The 298-nt window shown below is 43.3% G+C and overlaps 1 protein-coding gene across 1 annotated transcript in view; it reads right to left on the minus strand.

The window, feature by feature from the left end:
- LOC119589268 (venom dipeptidyl peptidase 4-like) overlaps positions 1 to 298 on the minus strand; it is a gene marked incomplete in the record, with an annotated part of 98295 nt that overhangs the window by 15871 nt on the left and 82126 nt on the right.

The following is a 298-nucleotide window of genomic DNA, read 5'->3' on the forward strand; positions in this document are numbered from 1 at the left end:
AGGCTCAGCTTAAAGCGTCATAAACAAGAATCAAGTCCCGTGGAAACAAAAGACTGTAGACTAATTTTAGATCCGGGAACTGGCTGGTCTTTTCATAAAAGCTATAATTCCGATGCGGTGTTTGGCAAATAGAGCAATCTGAGGCCCGCGAATGGATTTTAAAATAACCGTCCATTGTTGCGCGGTATGAAAGCCGACATCGTTAAGCTAATGAATGCAATTAGGCGAACAGAATCATCTAGGATAACAATACAGCGAGGCTCACATATCCTCCAACAACAAGGGTTTGGGTCCGAGA

The sequence above is a fragment of the Penaeus monodon genome, chromosome 25, assembly GCF_015228065.2.
Source record: "Penaeus monodon isolate SGIC_2016 chromosome 25, NSTDA_Pmon_1, whole genome shotgun sequence".
Taxonomy (NCBI): domain Eukaryota; kingdom Metazoa; phylum Arthropoda; class Malacostraca; order Decapoda; family Penaeidae; genus Penaeus; species Penaeus monodon.